Consider the following 21,866-nt stretch of genomic DNA (forward strand, 5'->3'; position numbering starts at 1 on the left):
TATGACATATATGATCTCAGTTTTCTCATCTGCAGAAGCAGGGATGACAGCAGTCCTATCTCCATGGGTTACTGTAAGGATTAAGTGAAATTCTATGTGGACTGCTTACAGCCGTGCTTGCTACATAGTAAGCATTTTATAAGGGTTAGGTACTCTTATTATTAGCAATACACATATATGCTAAGGATTTTTATCAAATGAAATTTTATTACATATATTTTCTTACTTCATAATATGTCAAGGGGAACAGACTTATAACGTGGATATCTGTTTCACTCTTTGTAACTGCTGCATAATATCCCACAGTCGGGTTGGGTCAGAATGTCTTTTACCATTCTCTTATGGATGGTCGTTTAGGTCATTTCCAGGTGTTTCTGCTTCAAAGCAGCTGCTAATATCTTATCCTTGAAAATAAAACAAGGGATGCAGAAGGGGCAGTTACATAATATACCCCCATTTTATAAACAATCACAATGAGGCTCAGGGAAGTTTGGTAAATCGCATAAGGCCATATAGCTAGTAAGTAACAGAGTTCAGAGGAGAACTTGTTTAACACAGTTGCACACTCTCTTACCTTAGATTTTCCCATGTGATAAAGAACAGCTTCACAAATACAGTGGTCCTTATGTTTTAAGAAGACATTAAAAAAAAAAAAAAAAAAAAAAGCTTTCTTTCTGCAATCACCAGGAGGGAACCACAAGCTAATGTGTGGCCAAAGTGGGTGGGAGTAGGGAGATATAAAGGAATGTGCTCAAAGGTTAAATAAAATAGCCTGACAAGGTCCTCACTACTAAAGAGAATATCAGATTTATGTTATTAAATGTTTAAATGGTTTGAATCTTAAATGTTTAATGTTTGAAATCAGGATAAATAAAACATGATGATGGGAGTGGAATAGAGAGGATGACTTGTTATTTGACTATTTGCCAGGATATTGTTTGAAAAACTGCCACATTTGACTTCTGGTCTTCCTGGATGGTACACCTCCATTAACGTGGATTCTGGTAGGACTGATACCTGTGCCCTGCTGTACCCAAATTGTTTAACCTATCACACTCTGCAAACAATAGTAAGATAATCCAACTTCATTAATACAAATCCATATAAAAGCCGATGAAATTTATATATATATATATATATATTTTTTTTTTTTTTTTTTTTTTAAGAAAGAGAGGACATGTGAGTGGGCATGGAGGGGGTGCAGGAGCCAAGGGAGAAGGAGAGATCAAGCAGGCTTCACGATCCCACAACCCTGAGATCATGACCTGAGCTAAAATCAGAAGTCCGACGAGTCTGACGCCTAACCAACTGAGCCACTCATGTGCCCTTTTTTTTTTTTTTTTTTTTTTAAATTTGACAGAGAGAGATCACAAGTAGGCAGAGAGGCAGATAGAGAGGTGGGGGAAGCAGGCTCCCTGCTGAGCAGAGAGCCCAATGTGGGGCTCGATCCCAGGACCCTGAGATCATGACCTGAGCCGAAGGCAGAGGCTTTAGCCCACTGAGCTACCCAGGAGCCCCAATTAAATTGATTTTAAGTTATTATGATATTAGAACATTTGGGCCATCTATAATATGATGGAGCCTCAGCCAAGTAAAGTCCTCTCTTGTTCAAGCGGGATACTATGGTATAGGGACATGAAAATGTGTGGGGGCTGGGGGGGAGTGCCTGGGTGGCTCAGTTGGTTAAACATTTGACTCTTGATTTTGGCTCCCATCATGATCTTAGAGTCCTCGGATTGAACCCCACATCAGGCTCCTCACTCAGTGGGGAGTCTGCTCGAGATCCTCTCCCTCTGCCTCTCCCCCATTCTCACACATGCTCTCTCTCTCTGATAAATAAATATTTTTTTAAAAAAAAGGATATTTGCAGGGCTCATTGTGGGAATACTCTTAGCCCATGTTTCTGGGATGCGTGGGTGGCTCAGTAGGTTAGGTGTCCGCCTTCAACTCAGGTCATGAGCTCGGTGTCTGGGATCGATTCCTGCATTGGGCTCCTTGCTCAGCAGGGAGCCCGCTTCTCCCTCTGCCTGCCACTCCCCCTACTTGCTCAGTCTCTCTCTAACAAATAAATAAATAACATCTTAAAAAAAAACAAAAACAAAAACCCTCGCATTTCTGGAGCACCTGCCTGGTTTAGTCAGTGAAGCGTGCAACTCTTGATCTCAAGGTTGTGAGTTCAAGGACCATGTTGGGTGTAGAGATTACTTAAAAAACAAAACAAAATGAACAAACAAAAACCACCCACATTTCTAATTCCAGCAATATTTGGCATGTAAGAACAGAGGACAGATTTTTTTCTAGTCTCATATACAGTGTTATACATGTGTTGCTGGTCTTGCTATGCTCCCAACATTGGGGAAATATGATGAAAAAAACTAGAAGATTTAATTTCTGACTTTTATTACCTGCTAGGTCATTTAATGGACATTAGGCCTGGGGCAAAGGACCTTCCCAAGTTGAAATCTCCTCTTTATAAAGCAGGGGCAATGTGTTTGTTTTGTTGGGAAATAGGTAGATTCATTTTGTTGATGTTTATCTGAAAGTTTGAAGAAGCCTAAGAGATGCAAATTGTAATATTTTACTGCAATGAGAGAAATGCTAAAATTTAGAGATGTGAAGGACATAACATAACTTTAAAGCAGAGAATGGGAAAAAATGACGCACCATGGCTTTTTCCAGATACATTTCTTAGATAGCGCTGTCCGTTTATTTATCAGTCTGTTTACCTTCTCTGCCTCTGTTTCAGAGTTACGATAACATATAAGAGGCTTCTAAAAATACTTATCAAAATCAGTTGGACACAGTGCAGCGATTTAACTCCTAATGACAACCACCCCTAACTATGAATGACATATAATAAATTATGTTTGAACTGGATTTTCAGCTGCAGATCTGTATTCCGCCACCCAGACAGGCCTATAAAGTTGCACTTGTGGCCTTAATCCCACTTGGATGTGTGCCCCGCTGCCTCTACTTTCCATCATTCTGGTGCTTTAGTCTTCTTGAATAAGTGAACAATCTTTGTTTCTGTACCTTATTAGGCCAAAGACCATAACAGCTAGTGATGGCATCGGCAAGCCCTGCGGGCAGGATTCTCCGCAGACCCAGCCAACCTCCAACAAACCCCTTTTTATACTCCTGTTTCTAGGAAGAATTATGATGGCGGTGCCCTGCTGTTGATCAGTCAAATCTGTGGTAGGCCTAGAGATAAGTCCTGTAAGTGTGGTGTACTGTAAAACAGCGGCTCCCATTCATTAGTAGCTTGTGTGTAATAAACCACCAAAAAAGGGGGGTGGGGCGGGGCAGCAGCTGCAGCGTGCAAGGGCAAACAACGCATCTCATTCTTGGGAGCCAAAACTTTGTAATTTGCTACTGGGCAGCCTGCTCTGGCTGACATTCTTTCTGATAACATAGTAGTGCCCTATCTGTATTTACAGTTTGACTACTCACCCCAGAGAGTCCATGTGGTAACTATGTATATATATATATATATATATATATATATATATATATATATTATAACAGATCGTTAGTAAGGAAGACATGAAAATAATGTCCAGCCGGCTCTGGCAAACAAAATTGCGGAGTTAAAGAGACATTGTCCTCCACCAGCTGATAACCTTACAAACATTTATGTTAGCCATTGTTTTGAGAATACTGGCTTTATAAAGATGATACTTCAGGAGATAACCAGCCAACATGCACCCAGTGGGAACAGTTCTTCGGGATGAATTATGTTTCTTTGGAAATACGTTTTTTAGACATAAAAATGTTCATCAAATAGAAGGGTATTTGTGGGATGCTTTTTTTTTAAAAAATTAAAAATAGTCAATAAAAGGATAAACTCAATTTTATTTTTTGGCTAATTAAGGATCTAAGAAACACTAACTTTGCAACACTACTACAAATTACTTATCTGCCTAAACCAAAACGTAGGGGGCAATTTAATTGTGAGAGGAAGACAATATACCTGATGGGGAAAAAAACAATGAGCACACTCTCAATAGACCCTTTTCATTCAGGATGGGTTAACCTAATAAAAGGGAAACACACTTGAATTTGCTCACCACTGCTTAATGAGAAGATGCAAAAATGCTGCAGTTTCTGTCATAAACTCTTTCTTTTTAAGTCCAAAGCAGGTGCATGGCATTGTGATATCAACACTGTACTTGTTTCTCATCAGCCCCCCACCGCTCTTCCAAATGGGAAGGGACTACTGTCCATTCTAGGCATTTTTTCTTTGCCACTAGGGATTCAGGGTCAGGAGAGGGGCGATAGACCTGCCAGTTGTTTTGGAATTCTTGCAGGTGTTTAAGACGCAAAGGATTCTTTTCCGAGGCACATCTGCATTTGTCATATGTCATTTGTGCTAAAGCCTGTGGTGTTTTTGTTTGTTGGTTTGACAGATTGACATGTAACGGCCAGGACCATCGGGCGGCTGTTCCTCACAAAGTCATTCTGATGGCTGGAGTTCTCTAGAAATCAACCGCCCTGAATTACCCATGATTTTTCTCTGCCCTTCAAAGGAAAATGTGTTGTTCTGATGTTCTTTTGGCTTTTTGTTTGCTTTCCCAATTTTTTTAATGGTTACATTGTTTTAAATTCGAAGTTCAGATGAAAGAGGGACTTTGATAGGATGGTAATAGCCGGAGTTTTCAAAACCAACCCGTCCTTAAAATTTGCGCTGAAATTGTTCGAGAGATTTGTGGCATTTAAATATAGATTGGAATGTCATAATATTTAAAAGAATAAGAGAACGCCTTCATGTCAGGGAGGAATAAGGGAACTTGAGAGAGGGGAGAACCACAACTTTTAAACTTTTAAATATTCTTAAACACCAAAATAAAGTCCTCGTTTTATTTTTGAAACCTCTTTTCCTTTCTCATATCAGCAATTAGTTTCCATATAGGCCTGTGTCTTATCAGTCATGTTACCACCACGCCAAGTAAACACGTGTGAAAGCAAACTTTAGTGCGGTGTCCTTTGTTGACGACGCGACCTCGGAAACTCTTATTAACATTCTCCAGACATAGGTAGTGTGTCACAGACATAAGAGTTCAAAGCTCACACTTCAAGTGTTAACTTTATCGTTGAGTAAGTTTCTGAATTTTTTAGGCTGCCGCGTCAGGCTGTTGCCCCGTCACCGCGGAAGACCTAAAATAACAAATGAATACCAAGTGTTAACGAAGCAGAAGCAGAATGTCACAGACCCGTCCGGAATACCACTTTGCGTTTACTCCATTGACCTTCACATGAACATGCCTCTCCCCTCGCCTACATAATACCGCTTTGCTGGGGGGAGCCATTCCTTTCGCGGGAGAATCTCCGCTTGGGTGTCCCAGTCGTCCGGCTGGTGTCCGCGCCACAGGTCCGTGTGCATACTCCAGTTTCCATGGAGCCCTGCCCTGGGAGAAAGAGGAAAGGCAAAACAAAACAAAACCGTTCCAGGCCTGGTAGTGGCTGGCTCAGAGCTGGCCGAGGGAACCTGGAAACAGCACATCGCCATGGTGTGGGTGCGAGATTATTAAACACCGAAGCCACGTGGCTAACTGTGAAATGGGAAAAGGGCAGTTGCTTTCCCTGTGATAGCGATAAGTCACGTTCTGGGTATTTGAGACAATTTAATAACATGAATCTCATGTATTAATTTTTTTAAAAAACTTTCTGTAATAAGGATTCCTGCCCTTTGACCTCCATGGGAACTTGGGCTAAAGGGCATAGGAATGAAACATACTCAGGTTTGGACTGTTTGCAGTTAGGTTGCCAGATTCAGCCAAAAAAGAAGGAAAAAAAAAAAAAAAGAATGAATCAGTTATTCAAAATTTCAATTTCTATTTAAATTTTAGATAAACAACAATTTTCCAGTATGATATTGCATGGGACTTCCTTACACTAAAAAATATTTGTTATTCATCTGATATTCAGGTTTAACCGAGAATCCTGTTTTTTCTTTTTAATCTGGCAACCCTATTTGTAGCCATTTGATTAATGACAAATTCATGACCCAAAACCTCACAGTTTGAAGGGCTTAGGGTGTTTTTTTTTAATTAGGTTTTATTTTCCTGGGGTTTATAATTTTCTTAAGAATTTCTGTTACCTATTTAGAGTAATGGGATTAATTTAATAGCTGTTAGGATTGGGCACCTGCCCAAATGCTCCATTTATTATCTTACTTAATCCTCACAGCAACCAGAGGAGGCAGATGATGATAACCCCATTTTGCAGATGAGAAAACTGAGGCCCACAGACATTACATAATTTTTCCAGAGTTAGAAGTAATAAGTATAAGAAGTAGGACTGGAAACCAGGTCTTTCAGCTTCCAGGCAGAGGACTGTCGGAAAAGGACTCTTCCTTTTATCTGCACTAACTTTTTAAATGGGGAACTTTGTGAAAATCACAAATAATGGTGGAATCTGCTAACTACAATCCATAATGATCAGTGTCATATTGCTAGTCTCTTGTCAGTATGTGTCCTTTCTTTCTTGCTGATTTCCAAGACTGTGTCAGTGTCTCCTATTTCTTAGTATCTTCCATTAGATAAGTAGTGACATAATTTTATAATGTTACATTAAAATGTCATTTTAGTTAAAATAGTTTGGATTGAACCAAGTGTGTCTTCATTATTATTCCAAACTTAAAGCATATTGTCACAATAACCCTCACTCGGTCAACAACCTCTGACTCTATTTGTCCATTGTCTGTATATTCTGTATTGTTGCACTTCCAAAGTTTTACTTGCTTTATAAACTCCTCACAAAGCTCGAACATCAGCATTTCCCTTGCCAAAATACCAAAATAGACACAATTAGTGCTTCCACGCCGCATCCTTTCTTGCCTTAGATGGGCCAGCACCATAAAGTATTGAATTTTAGGCTCCTCTCCCCCTAAAGATACTTCAACCTGTGTTTACCTTCACCTGCGGTGACTTGTATGATGTAAATACTGTTACACAATGACGCCTTTTCCCTTAGTCCTTTTATGGTTCTTTGATATTACTTAGAAGGTGATTACATAGCTTCATTTATTTCTTTGAATGCATAGGTTTCATGGTCATTAAAATAATCACAGACTCATCAGCTCTCCCCATGCTTAAATAAGATCAATACAAACCAGAACAAGGGGCTTCTTCACTCCTATGTTCTGAGATTTCTCTTTTCCTTCTTTCACTCCCCCTCTCCCTCTACTCTAAATCCTTCCCCTCTTTCCCTACCCTCAAACCAGGCATATAGGAAAATACAGTAATTTTTCCTACTTCTTTCTGTAATGGGTCACAATGTATATTCACCTGTTTTCCAAGACACAGTGAAGCTTTGCCTTCACACAAACTGTTAGAAGCAGCAGTAGCAATTTGGGTGTTTGCTAAAGAAAAAAAAAAAAGAAGAAGAAGAAGAAGAAGAAGTCTGTTAGCCTTGCCTTACAAACCAGTTCAGCAATGAAATGGTTAATGGGATGAGTAAAGGCTATTTTTAAGTCTGGCTCCGCTCTCTGATGCACTCTTGAAAATTCACCCTGTACTGCAGAAATCCTAAATTGCAGTGCCCTGCACCCCACTGAAACTCTTCAGTCTGCTGTAAGTAAGCCTCAGCATGGGCAAGATTGGGGGTGAACAGCTGGAGGAGGGGCTCAAGCCCTGGGCCTTTGTAATGGAGGGGCGAAACACTGAGATCCTGCGGAGAAGGAACACAGAAACCCTCAAGGCACAGAGAAATAGACCCAGACAAAAGCCCCGTTACATGGTTGCAAATCACCCCACTGCTGTTATTTTATTTATTGTGGTCTGCAGGAGGATTGTTTTCTCTCTGCAAAATTTTTAAGCTTCATGGGCTTTTCTCCTCCACAACAGCGGTCACTTATACCACAGTGCCACATAGAGACCGTCTTCACCTTCGGTTTTCTTAAGGAAAGGGGGGAAAATCTTGCCTAGTCAGGAGGCAACAGACTGAAATTGGTGAATTTCTAGTGTTCCAGTTCTTTTCCCGGGATGACAGATTGAAATACTGTGTTTTTAAAATACTGGCTTATATTGGGTCTCTTGGTGTGATTTTGCTCTGTGTTTTTCTGGCTTTATTTGATTATTTTTCTTAAAGATGACACCTGCATTCATGCTTTTGGACTTAGGTTTATTTAGATGTGGGAAGGAAAGACAAGGCAACAAAAATTTTGTATTGAATCAATTACAGCTATATAAATGAGTAAACATTTTTCTCCAGCAAAATACATTTTTTTTTTCCAGTTTCAAAATTGATAGAAATACCATCCTGTCACTGAGGCCAGACATACGTTTGGGTTTGAGTTTTTTTTTCTGTTGGAGGGTTATGAGAGGAGGAAGGCTGACAGAAACTGTTATTTTCAAATCTGAAGGGAAAAAAGTGAGTGCCATTCTCTTTTGTACAAGCTGTTTCGGGTATTTGCAAAAAGGGGCTCTTGCCTCCCTGCAGAGGGAGGGAGAGAGGCCCTGGAAGAAAAAGCAGCTTACTTCTCTGTATAGAAATATGTGGCTGACTTTGGTAAACATTTCTCTACAACTGAGCCAGAGCTGCAAGCTATGCCTCTGGGGAGCTGAGGAGGAGAGAGCATCACTTCCCTGTAACCAGAGCAGCAGAAGGCCTTTATTGTCACGATTGGGAAGTTAAAGGGGAACTTACAATAAGTGTGCTCAATTTAAGAAAAATAAAAAAAAGTGAAATTTTCCTGTGACAAATCCACAGAGGTATTTATAAGGTGTTTGAGCAGGTAATTAGCACCCAAGCCAGGTTTCAGGAAATAGTTCTGGTCACCTCAAATGAAGAATATATAATGAGCTGAAGAGCTTGATTTTCAATGGATGATTTACCCAGGACAATAGGCCAAACAGAACCGGGTAAAGGGTTTACAAATGGTAACTTGAGAAGCAGTAGGCTTCCTTCCTGGGAGCTTAATTCTGTCCCCTTCTTCTAGTGCCCTGTCCCTTCTCTTCAGCGTCTCTTCTTCCATCACAAATACACACAAACCATAAGTTTCCTTGAAAGATTGAATGGAGTCCTTAAAAAAAATTCTGTCAAAGAAACATGGAGCGTATACAAAAAATACAGAGTAAAATGTGTCTGTTGGCGTCTACATCTGGAGTACCTCGGCCTGAAACTTTGGAGACTGCATTTTAGCTTCCGTGCTGAGGGAGGTTGTAGAGTCTTTCCCTATTGGTCTCTTGCACTGAATAACAAGTGAGGCTGAAAAGATAACTTATTCTTTCCCAAGGCTGTTCCAGGACTGACAATACCGGGAACTGCAGATGACCATGTTCAAAATGGTTCAACATTTAACCGACATCGTTACATGATTTTGTCAGTTGAAGAAGGACTCCTCCTACCACAGGCTCGACGGTTTGCTCTGCTGCAAGCATTAGTATTTCTAGTAACATAGTAAAAAAAATGCCACAGTAACTCTGGTAACAAAATGAACACTAGCAGTTACCTTTCACCTACTGAGCCTCTTGTATACGGAGAGGTGAATTTTACTTGATCATCATCTAAAATGTTTTCATGATTCTTATTTTGCTCATTTACGTTTAAGTTCTCCCCTACCTCCCAGTTACCTTGGGCACACATTGAAGGCTAAAAGAAGATAGCTTAGATGTCATGTTATAAACTAGGAAATAGATTTAGAAAGTTCAGCTTACTGTCCAAGATCACTTAGTGTCACAACTTAGACCAAAATCAAGATTTCCTAATTTCTAATTTTGACTGCCCCCCCCCCCCCCGCCCAGGGCATTCGACCATCTTCCTATGCGGTTAATAATATATGAGAGCTGCCTAAGAATACCAATTTCTACTGAGGCATGTTCTCTGTCATTAAGTGCTCCAGCAAACTGTTAATTAAGATTGTTTTGAGCTGTTTACCAATTTAGGTGATGTCAGATACTTCTTCTCTTGGATTCTGTTAGCCTCTTGGGATGGCAGAAAATTCTGTTGATTCTGCTGCCTGCGGTTTGGCCATCTGTTCTAAATCATGATTGCGGCTCCCATTTGGAAATCCATAATCTGACACCGTTACCAGAATTGTACATTTAAATGCATTAGGCTCTGTGAGAGTCACAAGTCCTTCATAAGATCCCCTCAATTTTATAGGATGTCCACAGAGAGTGCTAAATTTTAAAGTTGAGGGGTATAGTGAAGAAGTTCTACTCTTGTTCTCCTCGCTAGGCATTTTGTTAAAGAGGTCTGAGATAGAAAATAAAACATTGGAAGGTACAGTGTGATTACTAAGCACAAAATGGTCAGGAAGGGTCAGAAATAGGAATGAAATCATAGGTATTTCAGTCAGGCTTACAAAGTTCTCCCTCAAGGCACCCTGGAAATGATCAACACGATTCTATGTGCATTGGACTATGGAAGACTTTCGAGAAGTATTCTGTCTTAATATAAACATTTAGTTAAAGAAACAAATTTGGATGTCACATTTTGCAATTTCCAGAGTTAATTCATAGTTCCTTAATCTTCCTAATATCCTTTATCATTTGACTTAACTATTAAGCCCTTAAGGGTTAAAACTTCTTCTGATATAGTGAGTTAATACCAAGAAAATATGTAGAACACTGTCGGATACATAGTAAGTGTTCTGTAAATGTTTGCCATGATTATTCATTTGTTCATGTACCATTTATTGGGTGTGATTCTAGTCACTGGAGACTCACTAAAGGAGAGTCCTTAATAATGAATGAGGTCCTGCCCTCAGGGAGTTTATAGTGACCTGAAAGAGGCAGGTAAGTAGGTTATGACACAGATACCCAGAATAGTATACAGAAGATGTTGTGGGAACACGGGGCACCCGGGTGACTTAGTTGTTAAGCATCTGCCTTTGGCTGGGGTCATGATCCCAGAGTCCTGGGATCTAGCCCTGTGTTGGGCTCCCTACTCAGGGGGGAGCCTGTTTCTCCCTCTTCTCCTACCCCTCCCCCTGCTTGTGCGCCTGCTCTGTCAAATAAATAATCTTTAAAAAAAAATTATGTTGCGGGAAACAGGAGGGGCAAGCAGATTTCCTGCGCCCACCCTAGATTTGCTAAATCTCAACATTAAACTCCTCAGGCAATCCCAAGGTAGCCTGGGGTGTTTCCCTAATCTCAATTAGGCTGGAAGAAAATTTCTGGGAGAGCTATTCTAGTGGGGTTGGATTCTGGAAGAATGGACCCAGGCTGAGGGAAAGTTGTTCAAACAAAAGTAGTTAAGAGCCTCTCTTATTTGGAGACCTGCTGGTAGGTGGGTGTGGCTGGAGGGAAGGACTTGTGGGAAAGGCTCTTCGTGAGCCTGCCTGAGCCGTACAGGTAGGATGACCACAGGTATCATTACACACATTAGGATACTTCTGAGAATAAAAGAAGGTGTTATTAATAATTACGTGGGAGAGTAGTTACCCTCTGTAGGAGATGATGCAAGGGGGCACACAAGAGCTCGAAAGAGATCTCCGGGGTCCTTCAGAGTGCAGCTGTGGAGTATTGCCCAAAGTGATGGCCGCCATTGAAGAATGGAGCAGGCTGGCGACAAGATGAGAATCTGTACCTCAGAGTTCTTCCTGCTGTCTTGCCAATGGAATATTATTCTGAGTGAAATTGTCAATTTTGGAGAATAGTTCATGTTTATACAATTTGAGTATGTCATGGTTATTCTTTTGTTTTTCTTTTAAGATTTTATTTATTTATTTGACACAGAGAGAGAGAGGAGGAAGCAGGCTCCCCGCTGAGCAGAGAGCCCGATGCGGGGCTCGATCCCAGGACTCTGAGACCATGACCTGAGCTGAAGGCAGAGACTTTAACCCACTGAGCCACCCAGATGCCCCTCTGGTTATTCTTTATAAGGATCCTAATGTAATGCTGAAAATGAATTTAGCAATTAAAAATCAGATGTAAAGGTGACAGTCTGGGAAATCCACGGTGCTAGCTAATAACTGGTCCTAGAATACCATAATTTCATTTGTGGAATAATACCCACATTCACTCATTCATTATTTAGTAAACACCTACTATAATTTCTTTTTAATTTTTAAAGATTTATTTATTTATTTGAGAGGGAGAGAAAGAGCCAGCACTGGGTGGGGGTTGGGGGGATGGGGCAGAGAGATAGGGAGAGAGAGAATCCCAAGCAGAAACCTCACTGAGTGTAAAGCCTGATGCTGGGGTAGACCAGGACCTGAACCAAAATCAAAAGTCATACACTTAACTGACTAAGTCATCCAGGTGCCCCTAAATACCTACTATTTACTATTCATTCCTTTAAGTACTGGGAAACAGAATGAACAAGCAGATGAGGTCCCTGTCTTTATGAAGCTTACATTCTAGCAGAAGAGATAGACAGTAATTAAATAAATATGTAATATAATTTCAGATATTGTTAAGTGTCGAGGAAAAAATCCAATCAAGATAAGAAGCTAAAGGATTAGAGAGTGACTAGTAGTCATGGAGATGGCATTTTAATTAATTTGGTTATAGACAGCCTCCTAGAATGGCACTGCTTGCAGTGAGGGAATGAGCCGTGTGACCACCTGAGGTTCACAGTTCAAACAGAGGGAGAGGAAGTGCAAAGGCCCCAAGGTAGGAGCAAGCTCAATGAGTTGGAGAAGCAGAAAGAAGAACCTCATCATGCTTCTGATCAGGTGACTCTGAACTACACGTCATGGCCTACAAGGCTTCACGAGTTCTGGCCTGTATCCACCTATCCCTACCTCCTAAGTTTGGGATGGAGCTATGGCCTATATGTGGACAGTCCTTGAGAAGTGTGAGGGAATCCTGGTAAGTCAGCTTTCCTTAACCTGAGTCTTCTAACTCTGTTATTTTGAAAAGCATTTTTTTTTTCAGGAAAAAGAAAATAATTCTAACATTGAGCATGTATAATCTACTGGCAGAGTGCTTTACGAATGTCATTTATTGAAGCCTTACACCAGCCCTTGTGGGATTAGCAATATTGTCACCATTTTGTAGATGAGGAAACAAACCCAAAGAGGTTAAATAACTTTTGCATGGTTAGATTCTATTAAAAGGTGATTTCAGATCTTTTTGCCACAAAATGTCTTTCAGTTCTGTGTAGCCATAAGTAATATGAAATAGGGTATACCGGTAGTACACTCTACCTAAGCATTGGTTCCTGACAGCAGCTCCAAAGCACAGTTTATAGGATGGTACCTTTTTTTCTGCATGAGGAAATCTCAAAGACTAGTATATAAACCTTGTACAGAATGTAATATCCCATTTCCTCCCTCAAAAGTAGCCCATAATAAATAAGAAAGCCAGATTTTAATTCTGGTGCTGTCACTAATTAGGCCTGTGACTTGGTGTGTCCTTTGGTCCATCTGAGTCAAGTTTTCTGATCTGTAAAATGGGTGCTATAATTTAAATCTAGCAAAAGTGCTTTGAAATGGGAATTAAATACACATAAAAGGAATTACAACTTTACTGTAAATATATTTGGCCAATTTAAAAAAACTGCCCTAGTGAATGAATGTTGGGCTCAATTTCCGAGGTTGGGAATATTAAAGCATACATAAACACAAACAACTGTTGGAGTGATAAATAACTGTAAATTTCTCTCTGTTAACTTAATAGGCTATTTTCACCCTTCATTCCTTTTCATCTTTGAACTTGAAAGTCTCTATAAAGAAAGATGACTTCACCTGGAGCTTGTATTGCTGCAGGCGGGTTATCCAAGACAATGGCCAAGAACAAATTAAGAGGGCAGAAGTCCAGGAATGTATTTCATATAGCCAGCCAAAAAAATTATAAGACTAAAAACAAAGCAAAACCAATTATCACGAATCTTAAGAAGATAAACACTGTGAGTGATGAAAAAGTTAACAGAGTGAATAAAGCTTTCATAGATAAACAAAGGGAACTTCCATATTTCTCAAAATTGAACCTTGAACCTCTACAGAAACAGGTGATTCCTCAGCATGACTTTCAGTCATGAAAATGAGCCAGTTAATGTTGATGAAGCAACAAGATTAATGTCTCAGCTATAATACCCTGCAGATACATCAAATAACCCCAAAAGAGAAATATATTAAATGTTTTGTACAGTTTTATTAAAAAAAAAGAAAAAGTTGGTGGGGGTTGGTGTCTGGGTAGCTCAGTTGGTTAAGCCTCAAACTCTTGATCTCAGCTCAGGTCTTGATCTAAAGGTTATGGACTCAGGTTCCACGATGGCCTCCACTCTGGGTGTGGAGCCTACTTAAAAAAACAAAGTCTATACTGAAAGGGTGAGGAGCTGTTGAGGCTACTGCCAAGTGAGATGAGCTGTGGGGTGCCTTCATTTTAGGCAGTAGAAAAAGAACAATTATTTCTAGAAACCAAAAAAAAAAAAAAAAAAGACAAAAGGAAAGAAAAGAGAATCGAGGGCAGATAAGAACAAAAAATTTCCATCTATCTAGGGCCATTTGGCCTTCTGTGGAGGGACTTAATTTTAATCAGCTGGTTTGGGCCAGCTGTGGTCTACCTAACCTATAGTCAGAGGTAGGCACGGAATAGAACCCGATGCCTTAGTGCCGTTGCTATTCTAAGGTGCTGTCCATTTACATCTACCCAGCGAAGAAATCTTTAGCCTCCGTAGGCACTAGGACTCCTGGATTGGACTTACAGAGGCTCTCACCATCCTTCCTGCAGTCCAGGGAGGGAGGCTGAACTAGCAACAGGAAAGGTTCACTTAGGAAGAGTGGGGTTTGGGGAAGGCTGTAAGATTGGAGCTGGTAGAGAAAGATCAGTTAATACAGGAGATGGCTATAGTCTTTCAAAACAAGGTCTGAATGGTGGAACTTTCTTTCCTAACTTTTTTCATAGTTTTAAATTTCTGTGTTTCCTCAGAAAAGTACAAGTGCTACTAAAAGAAAGGAGAATCCAAGTTCTCAAAAATGTCCCTGTCAACAGTCATCTTTTAGAACTGAAAAAGGAAGGTTGTCCCTAGAAGAGTCTAAAAGGAAAGGAAGGACTCCCACTATTAGACTGATATGCAAAAGATTGAGCAAGAAATTAATTATTGCAACATTTTTCTTCTCAAAAATGTCCCCTTTACTTGAAGAAGATCCCATGTGTTTTCAGATGAGGATTTGAGGTCTCTCCATGAGAACTAACTGGGTGCAGGGGGCAGTGGTGAGGCTGGACAAGAACATGGGCTCTGAAAACATACCATGGTTTAAATCCTCCTAGCTCTGTGACCATGGGGTGGTTATTGGTTCTCCTTGAGCCTCAGTATCCCCATCTAGGACACGAGACTATCCAAGCCTGTCTACGAAATTAAGATTTAATAAGACAATGGGGAAAAAAGATGCAAAATGACCAAGATACATTCAATGAGGTAACATGTATTAATTCCTTTTTCTTCTTTATTTGGTAAAGCATGTACATGTCCTCGGTAAATCTTTCTAAAGGGCAATCAATAGGCAAGTTTTTTTTTTTTTTTAAAGATCTTTATTTATTTGACAGACAGAGATCACAAGTAGACAGAGAGGCAGGCAGAGAGAGAGGGGGAAGCAGGCTCCCTGCTGAGCAGAGACCGTGATGCGGGGCTCGATCCCAGGACCCTGGGATCATGACCTGAGCCAAAGGCAGAGGCTTTAACCCACTGAGCCACCCAGGCACCCCAGTAGGCAAGTATTTTGATCTGAGATTTGCATAGCTAAATCTTTGAAGCTTTTCAAATTTTAGGGTCAGAGGCAAAAGGCAGGGGTTTTAGAATAATAATTCATTAGGCTGTAAATCCCTTAGCTTTGGGGAATTTTCCTTTCATATTTTCATATTAAAGCTATTCACTCAGTATGTATTGTGTGCCAAGAACTCATTTTAAGTGAATTATATTTATTCTTTCACTTAATTCTCATACACCCTAAAATAAAGTCTCTCTGTTCCCATTTTAGAGGCAAGAAAACCAAGGCTCAAGCTCGTAAGCACTGGACAGCTTCCTTGGAATCTGATGTACAGTTGATACTCAGTAACTAATTCACGGTCAAGTTAATACATTGCCCTGTTATACTTGTAGAGCACTTTCAATTTATACATCCTTTTCACATACCAGATCTTGTTTTATCCTGCTTTAGGCAATCAAATCATTCTTTCCTTCTTCTTTCACAGGCTGGGAGGGACCTCATTGCTCTTAGATACAAGTAAGAACCTTAAAATATTAAGGTTTTGAACAGAGTAAGACAGGTTTTCCAGTTCAGTCCTTCTGATTGGTAAAGTCTTCCAAAGGGGGGAGGGAGAAATTGGCAGGAGCGTGCCCGATTCTAAATAGCCCAAACCTGCTGCTTGTATGCTCTATTCCTTGCTAAGAGTGGAAAGCCAAATGACAAGACAAAAGATGAAAGTCAGTTTTGATGTTAAAGTCTGCTTTGGCGTCCTTGTAATATTGTCATAGATCATTTATATTAACTTAATATAATTACTTTAATAATGATGCATATTATAAGTAGACCACTCATCTTGAATGCAAACCGTAGAAATGAGACAAATGAAGTGTTTAGCTCAAAGGTCTTTTTTTTTTTTTTTCCTTCCTTCTCTTCTTCTTCTTCTTCTTCCTCTCCTTCTGTGTCTCTTCCTGAACACAGGCAGCCAGAGATTCAGGCCCCCAGATTTCTCTCTGCAGAGTGTACTTTACCTTTTGGATGGGACTTTAAAGACTTTAAACAGCTTGAGACTTATAGTTTGCCACAGGAGCATGTAGCAAATTCCTGTTTCTACTTTTTGAACCAGGAGCTGGAGTATAAGAGCCCCGCGCAGGAAGTCGCAGGTGGTGGGAAAGGGGAAACAAGGTCATTTTCAACCATGTACATTGAGGTTGTACCTTTAAAGTCAATTCTAAATTTAATTGAAAGCTGAGGGCAGAGAAGCCAAGATCGGAGCAATGTGGTGATTTATTCTGAAGCCTGTAAGAAGTCATGCGGCTGAATGTGGGATGAGCTGGGGCTTTAATAAAAATGGCACTGGGGAAGCCAGCGGGAAGAGGCACAAGAATGGAACTGGGTTAGATGAAGGATCTCCAGGCCTGAAAGGGAGCGGGGGTCTGAGAGAGCAGTGTTTGCCCAAACTCTGCTGTTTTTACCGTGATGGATGCACATAAGTAATCCGCATCAAAAGCAAAAACCAAGATCAGACAGAAGCCACCAAGACTCTTCAGACAGTGAATTTTGCATGAAATCATTAAGGCGTCCAAATTGCAGAAAAGCTATGGAATGAAGGGCAATGAGAACTCACCTAATATTATTTCTAACTGAAATTTAGCAGAAGAAAAATGACACGTTCCTTTATTAAAACACTACAGGACTTGACAGCAAAGTGCCCACACATTTCTACGGGTGTTATTGTCTACTAAATTATATTGGACCATTGCTACAGAAAAATCTATAACATGTTTTCAGAATCAAATCTTCTGTGTTGACAAATGTTTAGGAACTATCTCTCCGAGATAAGGGATGGGGGAGGAATAAACAGAAACTTGTTAGCAGATATTATATTAGAAAGGAACTGAGCTAGAAATTGTACTTCCTGCCTGGGTTCTAGGCTCTCCGATCTGAAGAAGGAGCTGTTTGTCCCTCCAGCAGTGGGGACTCCGTGTTCCCATGACTCTAATTTTTATAGTTTTTTTTTATGATCAACTTCACGTCCTATTCAGCATCACTATTATTGATCTTAATCTTTTGGCAAACATATTACATGCTCTTTGCAGAAAACTCAGACAATGCAAGAAAGAATCAAGAAAAAAATAAACATCAGTTGTAATCTTACCCTCCAGAGATAACCACTGTTAACATTTCGGCCAGTATCGCTCTGATTAAGATAATATTCAAAGGACCAGGAAGGTTTCACTTAGAGAACCAGGCACTGCTTCCTATTGAGGAGTAATTGTCACATTCAGCATTTGGACATGGTGGTGGTGGCTCTCGTACAAATCTTTAGATAAGTAACCGCTAACTTTGTGTCAGGCTTTTCCTCATTGCTTTCTATTTTCTAGTTGGCTGGGTAGCTATGAAGATTTACATCTCCACAGATGAAGCCACAGGAGGGTCCGTCTGGATTCTGTGAATCACGTGCTTGTGACTACCAACTTTTGGCCACCACCAAGTTTCAAATAACTTCCTAGGGGAGTTTAAATCTTTATTTGTGGTGTGTGTGTGTGTGTGTGTGCGTGCACGCACGCACGTGTGCACGCACACATGCACGCTTTTTGGGTAATATTTGGGCAGAGACTGGATGGCAATAATAGAAACCTAAAAATAATTGATATGTTGTGGTACAAGAATGATGAGTGAAGTTTCTTCTAACTATTTCCTTTATTCTTGTCACAATATTTGTGGAACAAATGAAAATAGTAAGAAAAAAGGTGACAGGAAGAGGGGCAGATGAGGATGAGGGAGTGGGCATGAGCCAATTCTTTAAAGCAAGCAGTTTGGTAATGCGCAGACTTTCAGCTTTCTATGTTCAAAAAAAGTCACAATAGCAAGGCTTTTGCATTGACGTTTACTAAATTCAAAAACAAAAATCCGGGTTCCAGTCCCACGGCTGGCTGCTGCTTAGTTTCTCTGAGCTTCCGTTTCTTCATCTACAAACGAGATTATAATACTGCTCTTACCTAATTGACTTTACAAAAATGTAAAAGGGAAGTTCGGATGAGGTAATTATGTGAAGAATAATGTCATTTTAGGATTCTGAGACCTTGTGTTTTATAATTATATTTGATGGTTAGAATTACTTTGATTTGCCATAGAATTTCTATGTTTCTAGGGGATTCCCCTCATGATAATGTTGCGTCTGTTATAGCTGATGGTATTTAAGTTCTTTTTTTCAGAGAGTCAAAGTAAAGCACGGGGAGATTTAGGCATGAATTTTGAGAGGCCTTGAACAAGTAACTTAGACTCCCTGAAACTCAGTTTCCTGTCCTGTGAAATGGGGATAGCAGGACCTGCCTTTCAGGGCTGTTAAAAAAATGAGGAATAATGTGTATAAAACACCAGTTGGCCACAAAGTACCCTTTCTATGGTGGCTATTACTGTTATAACAGGATCAATTTTTAAAATATCCCCCCTCAGCTCTCTAGTCTCACAGTTCATATGTAAAAACACAAGGACGTGTTGCTTAGAAACTCCTGACACACCACCCTTCCAGACTTTGGGAATTTCTTTTTCCTTAGGAAATTTTTCTAAAACTCAGTACTCTCAGAGGAAGGCCAATACCTTACTCTTCTAAGGGATTCTGTTTGCTGATGATTTTGTTTGGAAAAGGCAACCAATAAATACAGTCAAGACAAAGTTAAGTTTTACCAACAAATTCGGACCGCGCTATCAACTATTAGCCTAGAAATAAGACTAGAGAAACTCATGGCCATCTGCCCTCTTATACCAAGAGAAAACATGCACATAGTCAAGAGATTTGTCAGTATGTTATGCTTCTGCTTGTTTCCTCAAAAACATGTTGAACCCCTGCCATCCACCTCCCCTCTGGTAACCATCAGTTTGTTCTCTACATTAAGAGTCTCTTTCTTGGTTTGCCTCTCTCTGTTTTTTCTCCCTTAATCATTTGTTTTGTTTCTTAAATTCCTGTGGTCACTTTCAGTTTTAACTTTCAGGGTCGGTATTGGAAGGAAATGAGTTTGAATCCCAGTTTAGCAGCTTAGGGGACCACTGCTCTACGGGCTACTAGCTGAGCGACATTACACAAACTGACCAATCTCTCTGAAAATGAAGTGTCTGCTTCCTGGACAAAAGAATGAGTTGAGAAAATGAGTTAAAGTGCCTGGGTCTGCCATCTGATAGGTACTCGGAAAATTATAATCGTGGTTGTTATTAGTCAACGATGAGATGGCGGGAAAAAGGACACGAATCCAGCCCCAAATAAAAGCTCATGGGCTTCATGTGCGCTTCAGTATTATGGAGATGGAGGTAATGCAGCCTGTGTGAAGAGAATAAGATCAGGGGAGGTTTTAAAAGAGATATTTGGGTCTCACCTGTGAAGATGGGTAGAAATTCTTCAAGAGGAGAGGGGAGAGGGTGATTGAGGCAGAGGAGGAAGCACAAAGTGGGCAAACGGGTACAAAGGAGGATGCTTGGGCAGGGGCGCTGTCCTGTGTCTTGCGTGGAGCACGGTCCCAGGGTTAAGAACGGTGGGAGATAAAGTGGAAGGGCACTGTGGCTCCAGACTGGAGATGGCTTTGTATATACTGTGATGCTGGGCTTGGCTTCTTGAGCAGGAGACAGACAATGCAGTTGTGCTAGACATCCTCCTCTTGCTCCTCCAGATTCATCCTCCTACTGCTATCTGCTCATGACCTAGAGGGCTAACATGCTGTGGACCTCATCAACAGGCTCCCTTGACCTCTGGCTTCCAGGAGGATCTGGCCAGTGGGACACAGCGAAGAAATCAGAAGGAAGAAGGCTGAGATTATTTATTCCTTTGATGGAAGTCATAGCACCTGTCAGTTGGCTCTCCCACACAGCTCTCTACAAATACTCCTTCTATTACCCCTCCCTAATTTACCCAGTTTGAGATACCAAATGTTCTGTGCTAGGACCCCGACTGACACATAATTTAAATAAGTAATAAAAATCAATGTGTTTGTGGGGGTGGACAAGGGCAGAGAGACCATGGTGCTAATGCCGAAAGACATGAAATTCCAGGGCATACGACTAAAATAAAGAATAATGGATTGTCCGTTCCTGTGGTTGCTAGTCCGGAACAACATGGAGACATGGTATGGCTTCTTGGAAAGCATCCTCTTATCTCTAAGCAATAATGAGGACATGACTGATTCCTGACATGACTGAAGGGTGCACCCTGAAATGCTGTTCACCATCCCTGTGGGTGGACTGGGTTCAAGAGGAAGACCTTGAGATAAGCAATCTCATATCAAGATTGTGTTTTTATTAGGCTAGCCACAGAGGATAGATAAAAGGTAGAAGGGACTTTGGTGACTGAGGTGGCAGATTATGAAGAACCCCCCCCCCCAGGCCCATTTTTCCTTTGCAAGGAACCCACAGAACTTCTCTTCTCCATCTCTGCTCTTCACCTCACCCTGGGTATGGAGGAACCATCTACTCCCTCTCCTCCCCTCCTGTCCGTCTTGTGCTCTGGGAAGGATGGGAGGCCACCATTTTCTTTTTAAGGCTCTCCTCAGGGGTTTGAATTCTGAGCCTCAGCTTTAATCATGTAATAAAAACATATGTTTTCTGTTGCGAGAATTTGAGACAGCAGTGAGGAGGAGGAGGAAGGGGGAGGAGATGGGGTGAGGATGTGAGGGTAGACAGGACTAAGTGACTTCCACTGAGCAGTAATTGCAGTGGAGAGTAGAAGACCATTCTCAGACCTCTGAGGCATAGCTGGAAGCATTTCATTCAATAATCATTTCAGACCGAGAGCTGTGTATGCAGGGTACTGCTGGGCTTTGGGGAAATGCAAAGTGGAGTGGAGGGGGATAGCGTGGGGAGAGGATGAGACCTACACACATATATGTAAGTAGATGAAGGAGATGGGATGGCGTTCAGAAGACAAAGAGATGAGACCAGCTTGTGGGAACTGGACCACAGAGACAGTATTTGAATTGGGTCTTGGAATGTGGGCAGATGGGGAAATATCAGGGGATTTCTGGGCCCTTCTTCTTCATCCTTGCCACCTTTCTTGCCCTTTCCCCAAAGCAATGAATCTGCTTCATTTTGTGTAGAGAACAGTTTCAAATATTTAATGAATAAGTATTAGATAGATAAAATTTATCCAGGATACCTTTCAAGGCATATGAGGTCTAGCACAAATCGTATTTTGCATCGGTTACCTTCATCATCACCTCAACCACACCAGCAATGAATTAATATCTGCTTTTTTTTTTCTTAAATATTTTATTTATTTATTTGACAGACAGAGATCTCAAGTAGG

At 40.7% G+C, this 21,866-nt stretch overlaps 1 long non-coding RNA gene and 1 pseudogene across 1 annotated transcript; one reads left to right on the forward strand and one right to left on the reverse strand.

Annotated features, from left to right (window-relative positions):
• Nucleotides 1-4,843: 4,843 nt before the first annotated feature.
• On the reverse strand, nt 4,844-5,524 carry LOC123394418. Its single transcript, XR_006609163.1, has 2 exons — nt 5,247-5,524; nt 4,844-5,154 (listed from the first exon to the last, which is right to left on the reverse strand). It is a non-coding gene; the product is annotated as an uncharacterized LOC123394418 (long non-coding RNA).
• Nucleotides 5,525-13,674: 8,150 nt separating this feature from the next.
• Nucleotides 13,675-13,981, forward strand: LOC101693352 (annotated as a pseudogene).
• The last annotated feature ends 7,885 nt before the right edge of the window (nt 13,982-21,866 follow it).

This window comes from Mustela putorius, unplaced genomic scaffold (assembly GCF_011764305.1).
Source record: "Mustela putorius furo isolate JIRA1106 unplaced genomic scaffold, ASM1176430v1.1 tig00003834_pilon_pilon_pilon, whole genome shotgun sequence".
Taxonomy (NCBI): Eukaryota; Metazoa; Chordata; class Mammalia; order Carnivora; family Mustelidae; genus Mustela; species Mustela putorius.